We start from the raw sequence: 21,192 nt of genomic DNA, 5'->3' as shown, positions 1-21,192 counted from the left end.
ACAGGAGCCTCATGAGTCTCACCTTCCCTTCAAGTTGAACTTGTAATAAAGTGGAATGAAATCATCAATATGATTCTCACCTTTTCCTTCAGGAGAAAAATCCTACTTACTTTCAAGGTGGTCAAAGTGCGGACAACGCCATCCACTGTTTTCTGGAGATGTACATGGGACCGAGGTGAGAATAGCAAAAGGCTCCAGTTTAATTTTCTTAATGAAGATTTCAGGGAAGAGCATTAAACAACACTGATTCTCCATCTTCCAAAAGAATTATTTTGCAAAATTGATGCCCTGGGTATGGTAAAAGGTAATATTGTAAAACCATACTTTTCCTTCTGGGACATTAATGTTCTAAATTTATCACTTCAAGCTGCTTTGAAATACCTTCCTAGAATGGGAATCACTGTCTGCCATAGGAGTGAGTAAGGACAACACTCAAAGAAATCAGAAGAGAAAAATAGGGAAAAAAATCAACTCTTATACTCAATTTGGCAACACATATACTAAAATTTAAATTATACAGAGATTAGCATGATCCTTACACAGAGATGACAGGCCAACTTGTAAAGTGTTCCATATTTTTGTTGCATTAAGAATTAACAGAGCTACTTTAAGCTAAGACAAGCCCCACAAGTACTCCAAATTTCGACATAAAGATAGCAAAAATCCCTATCACAATGATCTCTCTCAATGTCAATGGACTAAATGCACCAATTCAGAGGCACAGGATGGCAGGATGAAATAGAAAACTGAACCCAACATTCTGCTGCCTGCAAAAAATACATCTGAATAATCAAAGCAACCATGGGCTCAAAGTCAAAGGCTGGAAAACAATTCTTCAAGAAAAGAACACCTCCAAAAAGCTGCAGTGGCAATACTAGTATCAGACCACATGGACATCAGGCTAAAGGTTATAAAAGACAGTGAAGGTCATTTCTTAATGATCATGGGATCTGTACATCAGAAAGAACTCACCCTCCTCAATGTATATGCTCCTAATGACAGACCAGCAAAATACGTAAAAACAACTTCTAATAGACTTAAAGAAAAACATTGATAGCAACACAATACTAGATGGAGATTTCAACAGTACTTTCTCACTTCTCAATAGATCAAACAGACAAAAACTCGGCAAGAAAATATTTTATTTGATGGAAGTAATGAACAAACATTGGCTTAGAGAAGAAATCAAAGAGGAAATTAAAAGATTCCAGAAAAAATGACAACGAGGAACTACCAGAACTTGTGGAACAGAGCAAAAGCAGTTCTAAGAGGAAAGATTTTAGTTCCGCCAGAATTCAACTGGAAGAAAGAAAGGGCCTACAAAAATAACTTACAGCTCAAGATTTTGGAAAATGACCAAGAAAAGGAGTCCAAACTAGCCAGGAGGAAAGAAATAATAAAACCTGGAGCAGAAATCAATGAGATATAATCCCAAAATACAATTCAGAAGACCAACAAAGGCAAGACATGGTTCTTTGAGAAAATAAATAAGATCGACAAACCACTAGCAAGACTCACAAAGAAGAAAAGAGAAAGAATCCTAATAAACCGAATCAGAAATGCAAAGGGGGACATCATAATAGAAACTACAAAATCCATAGGATCATCAGAGATTATTTTGAGAATCTTTAAAGCAGGAAATGAGAGAATCTTGAATAAATTGATAAATTACTGGATTCCAATTACCTCCCAAGTCTGAACCAAGAATATTTTGAAAACTCGAACCCATCACTACAAGGAAATTGAAATGATAATCAAAAGTATCCCCCAAAACAGGAGCCCAGGCCAAAATGGATTCACTAATGAAGTATTTCAAACCTTTCAAGAGGACCTACTGCCAACATTTTTTAAGATTTTCCAGGAAATTGAAGAAACAGAAATACTCCCAAACAATTTCTATGAGACAAAGATCACCCTGATATTCAAATCAGACAGAGAAACCACAAAAAAGAAAATTACAGACCTATTTCTTTGATAAATACAGATGCAAAGATCCTCAAGATTATACCAGCAAAGAGAAATCAGAAACACAACAAAAGGTCGCACTCTATGACCAACTAGGTTTATCTTGGGGATGCAAGGATGGCTAAACATTCTCAAGTCAATCAACAGAATACACCATCTCAATAAAATAAAGATAAAAATCATATGATAATATCAATAGTTGTAGATAAAGCATTTGATGAGATCCAGCACCCATTCATGATGAAAAACTCTCAATAAAATGGGAGTTGAAAGTACTTTCCTCCATCTAGTCAAAGCAAACTTCTACAAACCCACACCAAGCATTATTCTCAATGGGGAAAAACTAAAGGCTTGGAGAAAAATCAATGAGCTAGATTCCCAAAATACAATCAGGCACAAAACAAGTTACCCACTCTCAACACTCCTATTCAACATAGTACTTGAAGTACGTGCCATATGATTTTGGTAAGAAAAAGATATCAAGGGCATCCAGATAAAAAAAGGAAGAACTCAAGCTTTTACTATTTGGAGATGACATGATAGTATACTTAGAAAATCCCAAAGAATCTACCAAAAAGCTCCTGGGAAGAATAGATTTGTTTACTAAAGTAGCATATTACAAAATCAATATCCAATAGTCCATGGCTTTCCCAAATACTATTAATGAAAGAGAAAAAAGAGATAGGTGAAAAACAAACCCATTCCAATAACCTCAGAAAATCAAGTATACTAGAATCAACTAAAAAGGTTAAGGACCTATACCAAAAACACTCTACAAAACACTACTTCATGAAATAAAAGAGGATATGAGGAAATGGAATCACAACCCATGCTCATTGATTGAGAGGATTAACACTGTCAAAGTGGCAATACACCCCACAGTGCTATAAAGATTTAATGCACTTTCTATAAGGATACCCATAACATTTTTCAAAGAAATAGATTAAACCCTCTTGAAACTCATACACAACAATAAACTCCCATGATGAGCTAAAGCAATCTTTGGTAAAAAGAAGAAGGGAACAGCTTCCCCAACTTCAAACCCTACTACAAAGTCGTAGTAATCAAATTAGCATGATATTCAGATAAAGATAGGCCTCAGATCAATGGAATATGTGAAATATCCTGACGCTGGCCCTCAGATTATTATTACCTAATGTATCATAAAGGCTCAATAAATATGAAGTTGAGCAAGGAAGTCTCTTCAACAAGTGCTGCTGGGAAAACTGGTCAGCAACATGCAAAAAAAGTTTAACTCAGACCTCTTTATAGTGCCAGGCACAAAGTCAGATCAAATGAATTAAAGACCTCAATATCATACCTGAATTCTTAAGATGTATGGAGAAAAATGTGGGAAGATCCTTCCATGACATTAAAGCTAATGGAAACTTCTAGAATGATGCACCACTGACCAAGGAAGAGGAAGTGAAGAAAACCAAATGAGACTACATTAAACCAAGAAGTTTCTGCAACTCAGAAAAAATGGTGACCATGATAAAAAGACAGCCCTCATAATGGGGGAAAATTATTTATGCAATACCCATATAATTAACCCCTTATTGTATATAACCCAAGATATATATGGCACTGTTAGAACTTTATGAGAAAAAGACATCCAACCCCACCAAAACATGAGGAGAAGAAATGAACAGAAACTTCCTCAAAGAATAAATACAAATGATCAAAAAACAGAGGTAAAATGTTCTACATCATGAATCATCAGGGAGATACAAATCAAAACAGCAATGAAATATCTCACACCACAGAGATTGACACACATCAAAAAGAACAAGAGCAACCAATGTCAGCATGGAAGTGGGGAGAAAGGGTCTCTTCTTCACTGTTGGTGGGGATGCCGATTGGTTCAGCCTTTTCGGAAAACAAAATGGGCATTTCTCAGAAAGTTACAAATTGAGCTTCCATGAATCCAGCAATACCACTTTTGTCAATATACTCCCAGGCCCCAAAACACACAGCAGTAATGCTATCTGCACTTCTATGTTCATTGCAGCACTATTCACAATAGTGAGAATCTGGAAACAACTTGTATGCCCAAGAATTCTCAATGATTAGTTAGAGAAACTATGGTATATCTAAACAATGGAGTACTATGCAGCTGTTAGTGAAAATGAAGTTATCAAGTATGCTTATGAATGGATGTACATGAAGAGTATCATGCTGAGTGTGATTAGTCAGAAGGAGACAGACAGATATAGGATTACATTCATTTGTGGGATATGAAAAAACATAACTTTAGATTAATACCTTAGGATAGTAGAAATAAGGGCCAGGATGATTGGTCCACTCTTAGAAGCCTACCTTATGGGCTGGGGGAGATGGCAGTTGGGATCGAGAAGAGACCACTATGACAAAGATAGTTGGAAATGATCATGCTGGAAAAGAACGGTGAAGTGAAAATAGGTAAAGGAAGAAACATGGTAACCTCTCAGTTCCTGTGTTGTAAACCATGATGCCTCAAAAGGGAGAGATCGGTAGATAGGTAGATAGGTAGAAGAAAGGGAGAGACAGGGGGCGGGGGTGAGGAGAGAGAGAGGGAGAGAAAGGATTTCCGGGGGAAAACTGGGGACACTGTAGGTGGGAAATGTTCACTGGTGGAGCAATGGGTCTTGGAACACTGTATGACTGAAACCTACTCATGAACAGCTTTGTATCTCTTTATGTCCTAGTGATTCAGTCAATCACTCAATGGTGATTCAGTCAACCACTTATGGTGATCCAGTCAATCACTCAATCAATCAATAAGTAAATAAATAAAAATCAACTCTTTGGGCCCAACCATACCTAGAGGGCACTCCAGCTTTATAGGCACATGAATCAAGTATCTTCTTAGTTTAAAATGAGTGTGGTATGAGTTTGTCACTTTCAAACATAAGAATTCTGATTAATCACCATGGAATGTTTGTTTAATATAATGTTTTCTGAATAATTTTTATGAGACAAGATCTGTGAATAAAACCTTCAAGTGAAGAAAACAACATTCAATTATTTCTGTCACTTATTCATATATTCAATTATTATTATGGAGAATAGGATTCAGGTGAGAAAACAAGAAATCTTTTACTTATAGCATGAACCTCTAATGTTTGGACTGCAAATTTCTAACATCTTTAGAATGGCTATAATATAGATGGTTCTGCTTGAGAAATAATTAACTTCTGTCCAATATTCTGAATTTTTCCTTATTGTGTGGCCTGAATAAGTACTTCTATGAATAGAAATTATTTATTATCATTAGAACCCACTTGAATGTTAACAATAGTGTGATTTATATTTTAATCTAATTACTTTTTCTAAAAGAGATAAATTTGGATGTGGCACATTGAATCCAATTGAGTCCTGAAGAGGTCAGCGAGTAAATGAAAATTATAGGAAGAATTTGATGAATTGGAGGAGGGGAAGGGCTTAAAGGCCAACATATTTCACCACCTGAATTTAATAAAAATTATTTATTACATTCTCAAAATGAATGACAGCATCACTTGGTACAGTAGTTCAGGTGAAATATAGGATTTTTCTAAGAAAACACACACACACGGATACATGCACACACACTCATTCTCTCTCTCTCTCTCTCTTACTCACACATTCATGCATGAATTCTTATAAACTCAACATTCTCACACAATAGCACTCATAAACACACACACTTATAATCTCTTCCCATCTTTCCACCCTCCCCTGCAGTCCGCACCACCCCTGATCCCTATCTCCAGCTACTTAAATACATTCTACCCATCTACAGTTTTCATCCAAGCCATTGCTAAAGAAACAACAAAAGTGTTCATGTGTGTACAGATTTACTCATTTTATTTTGCCTCTTTTATGTACCTTAGGCCTTCAACATTTTAAAAACGCAATACTGTTTATTATAGAATATACCACTGCCACCCCTAATATCTACAAGCTACTAGAGAAAAATAAATTATCAAAGAAGCTACACAACAGTCCTGAATTTTCTTGTTTGGTATCAACCTCTAACAAGTTTTATAATAGGTTGGGTCCAAAATGCTGCTGCGTGTCAGTATTTCCTGGGGCACTATCTTGAGAATCCAAGTATGGAAACCCTTGCTCATAGCATTGTCACTCCCGGTGTGGGTGTGGGCAGCAGCATTGATGGTACCTGACCACTTTTTTTTTATGCATTGCCTCACTTTTTATTCTTTTAATGCTTATTACTGAAACACCATGAGGTACAGTTGTAGAGTTACACATTTTTGTGCTTGGGTTTCAGTTATACAATGATCCAGTACCCATCCCTCAATCAGTGCCCATTCTCTGTCATTTACATTTTTTTAAATTTTTGTTAGTGAAACACCATGAGGTACAGTTATAGATTTACAAATTTCTGTGCTTGGGTTTCAATTGTACAATGATCAAATACCCATCCCTCCAGCAGTGCCCATTTTCCACCACCACGGGTCCCAGTGTCCCTCCCACCCCTTATCCCCCCATCCCACCATGCCTTTGTGGCAGGGCATTCCCTTTTGTTCTCTCTCTCCTTTTGGGTGTTGTGGTTTGCAAAAGAGGCATTGACTGGCAATCATGTTGGTCTATACTCTACTTTCAGAATGCTTCACCAATCCTGGGAGGATCCTCCAAACATCCTTTATTTGGTGCTCCTTACTCTATATGAGCTCCCTTTCCCCCTAGAATGTGTGGCTGGATTCCAAACCATGGAGCAAAACTCCTGGTATTAATCTCACTGGCCACTTTTTGAATGAAAGCTGGTGTCTCTTGTTCCATGCCAAACAATTTAAACAAGCATCTGCAATAAAGGTTCCCCACTTATTTTGTGTATCAATATACTTTTAAATAAGAGAAGTGATGAAAATTTCTCTGTCTTGATAAACTGTCAAATAAATTGATTCCAAAATCAAATTTATATACTCAAGGAAAAATAAAAGTCAACCAACTAAATCTTTTGCCTTCACTCAGGTTCCCATCTATTGATCTCTGGCAGACAAAACAATTTTTATTTTATTTTTTTAAATTTTTATTAGTGAAACACCATGAGGTAAAGTTGTAGATTTACCAATTTTTTTCCTTGGGTTTCGATTATACAATGATCAAATGCCCATCCCTCCCTCATTGCCCATTTTCCACCACCATGGATTCCAGTATCCCTCCCACACACATCCACCCATCCCACCATGCCTCTATGGCAGGGCATTCCCTTTTGTTCTCTCTCTCCTTTTGGGTGTTTTGGTCTGCAAAAGAGGCATTGAGTGGCAATCATGTTCTGTACATAGTCACAATTTTTATTTTCAAGGGATTTCTTGGCAGAGATTTGGCATTCTTTGCTAGCAACCAACTCGTTTTCTTCTGCTTTTTTTCTAGAAATATATATTTATACTAAGACTGACTAGTCATGGCACCAAATTGACAAATGTCCCTGTTTTTATTTCAGTTCCTTTGACTAATTATCATATATTATTTGCAGTGGATAGAAAATAACTGCCCAAAATTCTTGGGGTAATGGAAAATGTTTATTCTTCCCTTAGTTTGGAAAATCCCTGTCACTAGTATAGTGACATTCATCGAAATTTGTAAACACAATGATTAATAAGAGGTACACCATGACTGCCACTTCAAGGAAGAATGGGACTTTAGCAGACATCTTCATTTGCAGAAGGATAACTCTGGCCTGGGTGTGGGTAAAACAAGAGAACTGTGAGCAACTGGCAGTTAATACATGCTCTGAGGCTATGTGGTGACACTGCTGAGAAATGTGGAGAGCCCTGATTAGGTAGGGTCATGGTGGAGAATGGAATGATGAAAAGAAAGCAGAGCAACAGGAGAAGGTGATAGATTCCTTTGTATAAAAGTTTTCATCTCTATTGTACTAATCTGTGAAAAAGAGAACCAGCTTCTTATCATTCTTTCTGGCAATATATTATACTTAAATAGAGCTTCAGGAAAAAAATGGTCCCCTTGTTAGTTGATATAGCCCGAATATCTGTGAGGTCTTTGAACTCTATGTATACAGTGCTGATGACTTAAACCAATCTCACTATTTAACTACCTAAACTGCTATGGTCTCACCATTTAACTCTCTAAACTCTGATGGCTCCAAATCTTCTAAGATCAACTTTCATCTCTTCCATGATATCCAGGATTCTCTTCCCAACCTTCAACTCTCCCTTTCTTTCTCCATCTCTCTACCAACTATGCTCTCCATGCCAAAATTTGCTAAGACAAGCTTTCTTGAAATATAGATATGAGTTGACTTCTCTTTTTTTAACATTTAGGCAGTTTTGATTTACAAAGTCATTTATAATGGAGTTTTGTCATACAATATTCCAATTCTAATCACACCACCAGTGTCTTCATCCCTCAACCAACAAACGACCCATTTCGCCCTGCATTCCCACCGATTTCCTTGACGAACACATTTTGAAGGTTAACTATTGACTTTGGGTTCCATACTTACAGTGGTTTTGGCATTAGTGGTTAAGATATATACCTCAACTTTTTCATGCTGGCCTTCCTAGATCAATGCCAAATTACACCATGTAGGGAAAATATATGAGAACAAATCATTAAGCTCCAATTTTTTTCCTTTTTTTTTCTTTTTATTAGTGAAACACCATGAAGTACAGTTGTAGATTTACAAATTTTTTGCTTGGGTTTCTATTATACAATGATCAAATACCCATCCCTCCACCAGGGCCCATTTTCTGCCACCGTGGATAATATCCCTCCCACCTCCACCCCCACCCCATCCCACCCTGCCTCTGTGGCAGGGCATTCCCTTTTGTTCTCTCTCTCCTTTTGGGTGTTGTGTTCTGCAAAAGAGACATTGAGTGGCAAACATGTTTAGTCCATAGTCTACTTTCAACATGCATCTCCCCTCCTTGGTGGATCCTTCAAACACACTTTATTTGGTGCTCCTTCTCTATCTGAGCTGCCCTTTCCCCTAGAATGCCCGGCTGGCCTCTAAGCTATGGAGTAATGCTCCTGGTGATGATCTCAGCTAATCTTGGGTATTAATCTCGTATTTTGTTAATTTATATCCCCCAGATGAATGCAATATTTCTATGTCTATCCCTCTCTTTCTAACTCTTTTCGCTTAGCATTATACTTTCCATATTGTACCACTTGTATGTAAATTTTATGACTTCATCTTTTCTAACAGCTACATAATACTCCATTGTATAGATGTACCAAAGTTTCTTTAACCAGTCATCTGTTCTTGGGCATTCAGGTTTCTTCCAGTTTCTGGCTATTGTAAAGAGTGCTGCAATGAACAAACAAGTGCAGATGTCACTTCGTTTATACATTTTTGCCTCTCTGGGATATATTCCCAGGAGTGCTATTGCTGGGTCAAATGGGAGTTCAAGTTCTAATTTTTTGAGAATTGTACATACTGTTTTCCAGAAGGACTGAATCAGTCGGCATTCCCACCAACAGTGAAGGAGTGTCCCTTTCTTGCCACATCTGCGCCAGCATTGGTTGCTTTTGTTCTTTTGAATGTGGGCCAGTCTCTGAGGTGTGAGATGGTATCTCATTGTGGTATCTCATTTTGATCTGTATCTCCCTGATGATTAATTATGTAGCGCATTTTCTCATGTGCTTTTTTGCCATTTGGATTTCTTCTTTGAGAAAGTTTCTGTTCATTTTATTGCCCCATTTTGTTGATGTGGTTGGATGTTTTCTTCTTGTGGAGTTCAACCAGTAATTTGTATATCCTTGATATCAACCCCTTGTCAGATGTGTGTTCAGCGAATATCCTTTCCCATTCTATAGACTGTTTTTGTATTTGGGTCTCTGTTTCTTTGGAGGTGCAGAAGCTTCTTAGTTTAAGATAGTCCCATTTATCTATCTCTGTTTTCACTTGCTCGGCCAGTGGCGTGGCATCTTTGAAAATACCATTAGCCTCAATGTCATGGAGGATTTTGCCCACTTTGTCTTCAATGCACCTTATGCTGAATGGTCTGATGTTGAGGTCTTTAATCCATTTTGATCTTACTTTTGTACATGGTGTTATGCAGAGTTCTAAGCCCATTTTTTGCATATTAAGCTCCAAATTTTTAAAATAATCTTTAAACAATTTTGATCGAAAAGAAAATAGTGTGAACTGTAGGGGACAATCCCCTGGCAGCCTGCAAAGTCATTTTAGTTTTCCACATTACAAAAGAGGAAATCAGTGAAGGAGGTCAGTCATAATGCAAGTTAGCTGACCCTGCTGAGCTGTGGTCATTAGGGGATTTTGTGCTCTTTTCTCCTTCCACCAGAAGTCCCAACCCTATTAGTTTTGTCTCTTAAGTTCCCATAAAACAAAAAAAGTTTTACTACACAGGAACCCATGTAATGAGACCAGCAAAGGTGATAAAAAGAAATTTCAGCTAATTCATAGGTTAAGCATGGTAGTAGAAACTAAATATCATGTTTTTTGTATTGAATCAGCACGAGATACAAATTACAAACCTTTCCAGGATTCAGTTTCAATCATAGGATATTTTAACACCCAACCTCCTCTAGTATACAGTTTCATTGCTACTGTCCCCAGTTTCTCTCCCACCACTCCCTCTCCCAACCCCAAACCCCACCTGACAGCCTGCTGTCTCTACACTATGACAGGCACCTCTCTCTCTCTCTCTCTCTCCCTCTCTCTCTCTCTCTCTCTCAACTTTTGGGCATTATGGATTGTAATTCAGATACTGAGAGATTATCACCTTTGTTCCTTTACCTACTTTCAGGTCTCAGTTCTCATCCAGATTAATCACTTCCAAATATCATTGTCATAGCGGTCATTTCTTTATTCCAAATGCCTGCCTTCAGCACTTGTGGCAAGTGTCCAACCATTGACCAATTCTGGCCTGTGTTTCTGTTATCCTTGGGTATTAGTCTCATACTCTGTTTTTTTATAACCCCAAAAAAGGGGTAGTCCAATCAGTATATCCCTTTCCTTATGTCTGATTTCATTCAGCATGATATTCTTCCTTGTACATCCATTTATAAGCAAGTTTCCTGACTTCAGTTTACTAACAACTGCATAGTATTCCATTGTGCAGTTATATCATAGTTTCTTCTGGCTATTGTGAATAGTACTACAATAAACATAGAAGTGCAGATGGTATTTCTGTTATAAACATCATGTTTAATGTAGGTTTCCAGGTTCCATACATACAGAATCCACTTACAAACCCACTTTTTATAATTTTTTTAAAATAATATAATTTATTACGATGCTTTCTAAGAAACTGAAGCTATTAACAAAAACTCAGGGAAAACATATTCTATAAAAGCAACAAAAATAACCTTAAGAAACGATAACAGCCATGTGTTCTTGCTCCTCAAATATCCTTGATATATTGTCAATATCTTTCTATAGACTTAAAATTCATCAACTTCATTTCTAAACATTATTTAAAGTTATATTAATTTTAATAGGTATAATCAGCTTTATATAAAGTATATTGAGGGACTCAATGATAATGTTTTATTACAATTTTGCAAAGAATTTAAAAAATACACTTTTAAAAGATTTTCTTGGTTCTATATATAAAAGCTAAAGTACAACAATTAAGGTTAACTCAATATTTTCTAAAGTCGTTACATTAGTATTTGAAAAGAAATTTTAAAAGATTCTGGGAGATGGGATGGGAAAAAGTCATGGATCCTTAAAGACCAGTACAAGTCTTTGGGTATTTGGGGCAGGGGAGTGTCTAGGAAAGTTGAGATCACACTCAGCTATGTGATCTAATCTCTACATATCTAATCTCTGAATTAGATAACAATGATATATCCTCACAGATGTATTCATATGACTATCATGTACACTAGTGATACCAAGGAAAATAATTCTTAGCATTGACATTCTTGGAAACGGAAGTAATAATCAGGTTTTTATGATTGAGTTGTTATGATTTCATAAGCAGTGTTTGTTTCCTTAACCAAACTGGAATGTCTTTAAAAGACCAAATATAGGAAAATTAATTCACTTTTATTTTAATATAGAAAATGCTGAATTTACAGGTTAAATAGAGATATCTTTTCAAAAGTCTTTCAGAGACACTGTCCTTTACTTGTTTTATTAGGAATTGAATGTGGTAACCTATAATCTCTAATTCCATCTGTAGTCCTCCCTACTCTATTTCTACCAATCCAAATAAACTTCACTTTAGACCTAGTTTTCAGTAATCTCAACTAAACTTAGAGTAAAAAAAAATTCTTAATGATTAAAAATCATTTCTAATAAAACATTTAATTAAAAAGTTTAATGCAGGCAAATACTGTTTTAATCCTTAAAGTAAATTTAAAAATCAGAATAATACTCGGTAAAGCATAGAAACATAGCAAAAAATAGATGGTATATATCTTATTTGCAAATTGGTAACTGTAACACATTGTCCTTTTCCATTTCAAGGATGAGATGAATCCATAGAGTAGATTTGTTCATGAACAATGCTATATTCTCTCCTATAGGCGTATTTAAAAATACTTGCCAATGTGACTGTTTCTCAACGTTTTGAGTACTATAGTCCTCTTTTCTATTGCTAGATCTTTCTCTTGTTTATATTTAGTTTATGTTCCAATTTTTTTATTTTTAATTTTTAAATTTTTATTAGTGAGATACCATGAGGTACGGTTGTAGACATATGAATTTTTGTGCTTGGGTTTCAATGATACAATGATCAAATACCCAAATACCCATCCCTCCACCAGTGCCCATTTCCCACCACCAGGGATCCCAGTATGCCTCCTACCCCCCATCCCCTCATTCCTCCCTGACTCTGTGGGAGGGCATTCCCCTTTGTTCTCTCTCTCCTTTTAGGTGTTGTGGTTTGCAGAAGAGGCATTGGGTGAATTCGTCCTTGGTCTATATGTTCATAATTCTCTACCATCCTGGGAGGATCCTCTCAACACCCTTTATTCGGTGCTACATTTTTTACCTGAGTTGCCTTTTCTGCTAGTTTGTGTGGTTGGTCTCCAAGCTATGAAGAAAAATTCCTGACATTAATCTCGGTCACTCTTGGGATTTAGTCTCCTATTTTGTTATTTTAGGTCTACTGGGATCTGGGAAGTCTTCAGAGATTTTGAGAGCCCCGTTTTCATCTGGTCAAAATTCTTAAATTTTTGTTCCTGAGTTGGAGTTGAGGTCAGCGCCAGGTTACTTTGGGCTGCAGATATGGGAACTTCCCGAAGCTCAGGTGGTGGATTCCTCTCAAGTCTTTGAATCCTGCTACTGCATGATGGGGGCATTTCTGAAATTTGTGTCAGACCCAATGTAGGCCCTGAAGCTTGCGATGCCAGGGAAGTCTCCATCCCTAGGAAATTCATCACTAAAAAGGAACCAAGGAAAAAATCAGTCCCTGGGAAATGAGATATTCCCTCCACACAAGTAGAGGTGCAACAACAGTGCACCTACCAGCCATAGGCAAGGCATTGTTACTGGCTATTCTAAGGATAATGGACAAGGCCCTGAGCTACAAGTGGAGTTAAATGTTGCAGTTCTTACTGTTTGTCATGTGGTGCTGCTGTTTTTGGTTCTATTTGTATTTGAAAGAGTTTCAGTGTAAACTGCACTTAAAAATAAGAGACTTGGAACAGAAGGATAGTCCATTTGGTAAGGCACTGGCCCTGCGCACCTTTGACCTCAGTTTGATCTTTAGTATCACCTATGATCTCCTAAGCACCTTCAGGAGTGATCCCTAGCACAGACACAGGAGTAATCCCTGAGCGGTATAGGCTATGACCCAGATTCAACCTGCTCCAAACTAAAGCTTTTTTAAAAAAATAAAATAAAAATAGATATTTTTAAACCATTAAGTTCCATACAGAGCTTGGCATTGTAAAGTAGTCTAGTCTCAATGTATTCGATTTCTTGAAAAAATAATAGGATGTTCATATCATGGAATAGGAGTATGAATGATATAATCTCGGTGTATTTCACATAAATACCACCTGTCTATGTAGAGTTTTCATCTATTTTGACCCCAATTTTTGAATTTTGTTTCCCTTCTCTTCGTTTTACTCACCTTGAAAACTCGATTCTGTGATGGGTTGAGCAGACAGAGAGAAGTCGATTCCAGAGGAGGAGGCTGATGGTTGGTTATTTGGGGGCTGGACCACCTGGAGAACCATAACCATTTCTCATGATGAGTTGTTGTAAGTTTGGGGGGCAGAGCCATTTTGCCCTCTGTATGTCATGGAGTCATAGGACTGCAGGCCGAAAAGAAGTGTTCCCAGAGTGCCTTGATGATAGTAATACACCTGGCTTCCTTCCTGGTAGGGAAGTGACAGGCTTTGACTCTGATGTGGAACCAGTGATGGTGTTCTCTCAAAAAGACTGGCAGAAAGTGATGGGTACACAGACACCGTGTTGTTGGTATCTAGGATTTTCTCATAGCGAGTTGCCATAGACATGGTAGAGACAGCGGTGTCTTTGTCAAGGACAGTCACAGAAGAGTCTCCCATGGAAGACTTCTCTTCAGCACTTCCTGCAATATCCCATTCCAAAACACTCGGGTAGGAAGCAGCTGAGGTGGATATATGACTCTGGTGAAACACTCCAGACAGCATTGTTGTGCTAAAATGTTGGTAAAGATAAGCACTACCCATCAGTGGTTGGAAAGAGCTGCCAGAGACTGAGGACAGGAGCCAAGCAGAACTACCAGCTGGAGCAGATAATCTGGAGTAGTTGCAGACACTTCCTGTTAGAGAAGCTGCATTGTTCACCACGGGAAGGGAAAGCTGCAGAGTATGTGCAGTTCCCAATACAGATGGATTTTGAAAATTTTCTGTAAGGAACAAGAGGGTGATGAAAAAAATCTGTGAGACTAATAATCTCCTTCAACGCTGAGAGGAACAATATGAACTTAAAATTTAAGCCATCGAGATGCTTCTAGTACCAACAGTCAACTGAGTTTCCAAAATTCCAACAACTTGGGGTGATTCAAAGCCTGGAACCTTTTGGCACTTTGTGTATTTGGTATCGTGCTCTCAAAGTAAACACAGAACTGTAGAAGAACCAGGTGATCGTGTGTGTACCTGGATTTCTTGCTTACAGATAGTTTCTCCTTAGCTTGCTCTCCTATTGACTCCTATGCTATTTCCTAGAATGGAAGCTTTTTCAAACTAGGAAGTTTAAGAGAATGGGGAACATTCTCTGGACAAGAAGAAACCTGAGGCCCAGAGATGGCAAAGAGATTTCCTCTATTACAATAAATTTTGTCGGGCGGGGCATAGGGTGGTGTAGAGTTTGGACCAACAACTGACAGTGATCTTGGGTTCTTCCTGGCTCTGCACTCTGGAGTGACCCCTTAGAACATTCGGGAGAGTGTATGCCGTGACAGAGATTCAACTGGATTGGCTGTGTACAAGGCAAGTGCCTTATCCCCTCCAGTACTATCTCTCTCTGTCCCTTATGAATTTCCAGGTTACACAACCTAAAGCATGTGGACTTTTGGCCAGGACCCTGCATGATCAATACAAGGCCAGAAACCGGAAGGAAGATATCTTACGTTAAGATAGGCATTTGGGGTCTTAGCAACTATTACCATTGTATTCATCAGGTTTCCATTTGACTTGTGCCATGAGTACCTGTTACTTACGGTTCACATACGACTTAATCTTGTTGATGCATTGAAGGTTACCCTCATTTTTGATCCACTTCAAAATGATTGCTTGAGTCTTTCCCAAGAAATGTTTTTGGAAGGAAAATTTTATTGAAAATCGGTGTCTTAAGTTGTTTATCTACAATGTAGTTACTAATAATTCTAAGAATAATAATGCATACATGAATATAATTTTCCTATTTCATGTGATTTACATAGGAGGAAGGGTAAAGAAAACATCATGAAAAATATGTCTCTCAGAACTGAAAAAGAACTATATAGATATTAATGAAATCTGGGCTCTGCAGCAAGCAGCATAGTACAGTAAGTTATGGAGAGCAGACCCAAGACTAGGCCTTGAATGACAGTGGATGTGATCCCAAATAAAACCAAATAAAACAGTACAATAAGGGTATTAATAAATTGTTCCACATATACAATATGAAGAGAGTAATCTATTTTAGAAAAAAACTGCTAGCCAAAAAATGGAATAGAAGGTGATTTTTGAGTGCACACTTTACCAGTCCATTAAAGAGAAGGATTTATCAGTAATTATATAACAAAAAGAAAATAGGAATAAACCTGACTGTATTTCATAGACAAGAAATGTTTTAAATGAGTAAAATACAGAAAGAAACTTCGAAAGTACAAAAAAATTATTCTCATCAGTACCTTTGAATATTAACCAGCAAACAACACGTGTGAAACATAGCAGAGGATTTCACTTGATCACACAAGAAACAGAAAAGACCATTTAAAAAGTGATCACAAAATATTGCAAATTTACTTTCCACCCCTAGATTAGAATTAGCTTTATCATCCAGGAAAATATTCTTCTTAATGTTTAAGAAATGAGCACCAAAATCTAATAAAATATCTTTAATAGAGGAAAACTCATCATTCACAAATATGACAAAAACGTGTAATTAGAACTGTGAGACTTGATTTTTCTATTTCCTCTTAGGATCAAAAAACAGAAGTTGACTATTATCAAAATACTCTCATGTTAGCAAGAATAAAAACACATGAAATAATATTTGTAAAGATGACAAGCAGCTTTAACCTGGAACCTACTTACCACACAAATGAATCAACTCTCCTGATTCAAGTTAGAATATACCATTTTTTTTTAATTTTAACAGACAGCACGTACATGTACTTAAAAACCAGAACGTAATAAAAACATTGAAGATTCTGTGTCTTCTACCGCCCTAGATAAGCACTATTAGCTATTTATGGGAAGCATCATTTCTGAAGCGTGTTTATACTCCGAAGTGTCAAGTACCAAGTACTGTGTTCTAAGAGATAATCAGGAAAAAAGCCAGCAAGGATGGCTTTCTGATAAACTGCTTTTTCCTACTGGAACCCTATTCAAGGCATAGTATACTTTCTATTCCTGGCATTTATTGAAGTAAATTGCTTTGACTTGCTCTCAGTGTATTTATCTGAGCATTTTTAATATATATTCTTTCTTTTTTGATTTTAAAACTTTGGTTCTCTTCAACATTCTGTCCAAACGTTTTCCCCTTCCTTGATAATCAGTGTCCCTATTCTTTCTTTCTTTCCTTTCTTTCTTTCGTTCGTTCGTTCTTTCTTCCCTATTTATTTCTCCGTCATATCGTCTTGGTTTCAATTGGTCAATGTTTGATGAAAGTGATCCCAAACGTTCTTACCTTTGAGGGCTTGGTAAGCCCTCCCTACCGCTCAGTAATGCACACCTTCCTCATGCCCCATATTTTCTTATTACCTGGTTTAAATAGAAATCTCAAAGATCAATGATTATTACTTTGAAATATCACTATATTTAAAATACTGAAGTATACATACAAGTGGAGAGACCATTAGAGAGAACACATGCTAGTATATATTAACAGTTTTCCACAGCATCTATATTTTCTGTTTCTGTAAAAATACTGTCTCTGATTTACTTGTTTTCAATAGATATCATGTAAAATTCACTATTAAAAGGAGAAAAGAAACACAGAGAATCAACACTCATATATATATATATATGTGTGTGTGTGTGTGTGTGTGTGTGTGTGTGTGTGTGTATTTGAGCTCCTAAGTATGTCTAATATATAATGTAATCAATGAGGAAAAACACTTTGTATGTGAGAGAAAGTAAGCCAATGTCTAAAATCACACAGCAAAAATCAAAGTCAAGCAAAAATGAGTCTTATAAAATTCTACTTGAATAATTTCTTTCATTACTACGTGCTCTTTTTACTTGACTGCTAAGTTTAGGGATGATAAATCTACTGAAAAGCTTTGAAAAGTATTATTCCTTACCTGACATGGTCAGAGAAGAGGAAATACCGATAAAAGGTAGACGAGAAGAGGAGACTGTACGAGAGTACGTCTGAACACTGAAGCGACTTAAGACCGCAAGTGTTCAGTACAGACGACTGCTCACTGGTGATTGGTCATTGGTCACTGGTCACTTGCCATGATGATTCAAATTTGTTTACAAACAACTACATGGGACCCTAAAAGATTCTACCAGTTGGTGGTTGGTTTGGTGGGAGAATGATGTCATAAAGTAGGCAGTTGAAACCTAGAGGCTAGCCAATCAGGAGGTCAGAATCCCAAGAAGAAGACCAGATTAGATAGAGAGCGGGGTAGAATGAAGCAGGCTAGGGAGATGGAATCCTACAAGACGGTTATAACAGTTTCACCTTCGTCAGACTCTTGTGTTAGAAAAATTCTCCCATGTTACTCAAGAGCTTAGCTCTTTCATTAACACATCAAGAAAATTACGAAATAATCGTTTATATTGCACTGTTAAAGAAACAACATTTGGTATTACTAGTATATTTTAGATAACGTTTACAGCACAGCGGGTAGGGCATTTGCCTTGCAGGAGGCCAACCCTGATTCCGATTCCTCTGCCCGGCAAGCTACCCAGAGTAACTCGTCCACATAGCAAGAGCCTGGCAAGATACCCATGACGTATTCGATAGGCCAAAGCCAGTGACAAGTCTCACAATTTGTTGTAAGATGTTACTGGTTCCCGCTCGAGCAAAAAGATAAACCGCGGGAGGACAGTGCTACAGTGCTATGATTGAAAAAATTGGTGGTTTCTTTGAATATGACAATACTTACTAGAATAAGTTGTAGATGAATCGGGATGTGTTAAAACGTAAATAAAATGAGAAAAATAGTAAATGCACAGGAATCTTATTTGTACAAAACAAACAGTTGTTCTCAGTTTAAAACTGTAGAAGATAAAGAAAAACATATGCTCATTTGTGTCAAAATTTTACAATCTGTAAGAAAAGGAAAAAAACCAAATTAAGTGATCAAAAATCAAGCAAAACCAACAAATACTGGCAATTAATATGATAGGCCAAGGATGAATGGTTTTAAAAAATTAGTGCTCTGAAATAAATTAGTATTGAGCTATTACACTTGAATAGAAAAAATAAGCATAAACCATGATCACATATTCTCTACTGAAAGAAGTGTAAATGACTAGTAAACACAAGAGCAATTTTCTTTTTTTTAATTTTTGTTTTGTTTTAGTAGTGAAACACCATGAGGTACAGTTGTAGACTTACAGGTTGTTGCGCTTGGGTTTCAGTTATACAGTGATAGAGTGCCCATCCCACCACCAGGCCCATCCCCCATCCCACCCTGCCTCTTTGGTAGGGCACTCCCTTTTGTTCTATCTCTCCTTTTGGGTGCTGTGGTCTGCAGAAGAGACATTGGGTGGCAATCCTGTTCGTTCCATAGACTACTTTCAGCAGGCATCTCCCATCCTGGGAAGATCTTCCCAGCATCCTTTATTGGGTGCTCCCTTCTCTATCTGTGCTGCCTTTACCCCTAGACAGTGCAGCTGGCCTCTAAGCCATGGAGTGAACAACCTGGTATTTAACACAGCTGTTGTTGGGTGTTCGTCTCTTATTTTGTTACTTTATGTTACCCAGATGCATGCGGTCTTTCTATGTCTGTCCCTCTCTTTCTGACTCATTTCGCTTAGCATATATTTTCCATGTAGTACCATACAAGAGCAATTTTCAAGCTCACTAGTAGACAAAGAGCACAAATTAAAATGAGAAATTAAAATGTCCCCCCAAATTACAAATATTGAAAAATCAGGTGCTATCTTTCCCTAGCAGAGGTGCTAGAAAAAAGACCTTTCCAAGCTCTTTGATTGAGAATTAAATCCTTTAAATAGTTAGGTAATATATAGCTTAAAGCAGTTTAATGTTCATTAAATCACTGTCACTGTCACTGTCCTCCCGTTGTTCATCGATTTTCTTGAGCGGGCCCAGTTAGGTCTCCAGTGTGAGACTTTGTTGTAAGTTAGCTTTTGTGTGTGTAGATGGAAATTCAGGGATCAAACCCATAACCTCAGAAATGTGAGGCAAATATTTTACCACCGAGGCCTATTTCCAACCACAGTTAATGGTTTTGCTTTTGTTTCTATAGTGCGAAAAACAGAAACCAAAGTTTCATACACGCAGGCCAAGTTCTTTTGTCCTGAGCTACATATCCGGTCACAAGTAAGTTAGCTGTGAAGAATTGATCTTATGTAAACAATTAGAAAAGTAGACAAATAGATATAAATGTTCACAACAATGTCATCTTAGCAGTAAAACATTACAATTATAAAGTCTCAATAAACATTTTATAGTAATTGAAATTGATTATTTAAAAATCATAATTGTATAGAGACTAATATAAATGCATAATTGGAAGACTCCAAAGAAATGTACCTGCATTTTACTTGCATGTTTATTGTGGTTCTACTTTCTTCTTAATATAGTTATCCCATGAACAATACAAATTTGGATTTCTATATGATATTTTTCAATAATTGTATTTTGAAAATTTTTGGACATTGGTAGGGATGTGAAATAATTAAAGATGATCAATATATCCTAGAAATATAGAAAAATCTAAGGAAAAGTATGCCATGCATGTATAAAGTATATGCAGATAATTGATTTGGTTGGACCCCAGACTTTGTATAGGGGTTCAAGCACTTAACATGCACACTGTCAACCAAAATTAATGGCTGGCACCACCAGGAATGACCCTTGAGCACAGAATCTGAAGTCCCAAGCACCACATACTACGACCCAAATACCCCACAAAAATAGAAATATAAATTATCACTTACTACCTTAAAATACAAATGTATTATAAAGTCTATTATAAAATCCATAAATGTTTTTAAATGTATCAAAATTACAGATTGACAGGCCACACATAGCATTAATTGCAGACAATGGAATTAAATACTATTAGAAAACCATCTTCTTGGTCAAGAGCAGACTATCTATTAAATTTGGGGGTTTTCAAAAGTTATAGAGGAGTTAGCAACCTTAACGTCTATGTTACTCAAGAATCATTTATATGTTTTTATTTTCTTTCCTTCCTTGTATGTGTGCAGGGGAGCGCACCCAGATGTGCTCCAGGCTCACTTCAGACTCTGTATCCAGAGATCATCCCTGGCATACTCAGGGTTCTGGGGTTTGAACTCAGATTAGCTGCATACAAGATAAATACCCTCTACATGCTGCACTAGCTCTTTGGCCTATATGTTTCTTTTAGAAAATGACATGTGAATAAAACATTCTTAATCATTAAAAATCATTTCTAATAAAACATTTAATTAAAAAGTTTAATGCAGGCAAATACT

General features: G+C 37.0%; 1 non-coding gene across 1 annotated transcript; it reads left to right on the top strand.

The window, feature by feature from the left end:
• The first annotated feature begins 476 nt into the window (after positions 1-476).
• LOC130025867 (U6 spliceosomal RNA) lies at positions 477-580 on the top strand. Its single transcript, XR_008792815.1, has one exon. It is a non-coding gene; the product is annotated as a U6 spliceosomal RNA (small nuclear RNA).
• The last annotated feature ends 20,612 nt before the right edge of the window (positions 581-21,192 follow it).

The sequence above is a fragment of the Sorex fumeus genome, unplaced genomic scaffold (genome assembly GCF_029834395.1).
Source record: "Sorex fumeus unplaced genomic scaffold, SorFum_2.1 ptg000032l, whole genome shotgun sequence".
NCBI classification, from domain to species: Eukaryota; Metazoa; Chordata; class Mammalia; order Eulipotyphla; family Soricidae; genus Sorex; species Sorex fumeus.
The sequence above is the reverse complement of the archived record's forward strand: the minus strand, read 5'-3'. Positions and strand labels throughout refer to the sequence as shown.